This window comes from Piliocolobus tephrosceles, chromosome 2 (genome assembly GCF_002776525.5).
Source record: "Piliocolobus tephrosceles isolate RC106 chromosome 2, ASM277652v3, whole genome shotgun sequence".
Classification (NCBI taxonomy): Eukaryota; Metazoa; Chordata; class Mammalia; order Primates; family Cercopithecidae; genus Piliocolobus; species Piliocolobus tephrosceles.
The window spans coordinates 96,343,365-96,344,078 of NC_045435.1; positions in this window are offsets into that span (position 1 = coordinate 96,343,365).

The following is a 714-nucleotide window of genomic DNA, read 5'->3' on the forward strand; positions in this document are numbered from 1 at the left end:
AGCATTACTTACGCCACATTCTATTGACTGTGTCAGTTTCAAATTCTGGCCAGGTTCAAAGGGAGGAAACAAAGACCTCACTTCTTGATGGGAGCATGTGAATGTCACACTGTAGGGAGAGCAGATATGTGGATGTGGGTATCTCTGGAAAATACGATGTGACTGTAACTAGTCATATCTTAAAAGAATATCTAATGGTGTGGGAAAATGTCCATGATATGTCACAAAATTAAAAAATCAGTTTACGAAGCAGTATGTGTAGTATAATCCCACTTTGAATGAAAAAGATATAGTCACAAACACTAGCAGTGGTTCTTTTAGGGAAACAGGAGCCCAGGAGAGCCAGAGTAACATCACTTTAATATCAGCTCCCTCTTGGGACTAACAAGGCACATTCCTTGTGGGTCATGATATATAGTCATAAGATATTTACCACTGAGGAAACAATTTAAAGATACCTGCAAGGACACACTCCAAAGTCCAGATATCCCAATACCCATGACAATATATGCTTTCAAGATAATTACAGTTATGCTTTGATGTACTTGTACACTAAAATGTCAAGGATCGTTTTATTTTCTTTCCTTCCTTCCTTCTTTCCTTCCTTCCTTCTTTCCTTCTTTCCTTCTCCCTCCTTCCTTCCTTCCTTCATTCCTTCCTTCCTCATTCCTCCCTCCTCCCTCCTTCCCTCCTTCCCTCCTTCCTTCCTTCCTT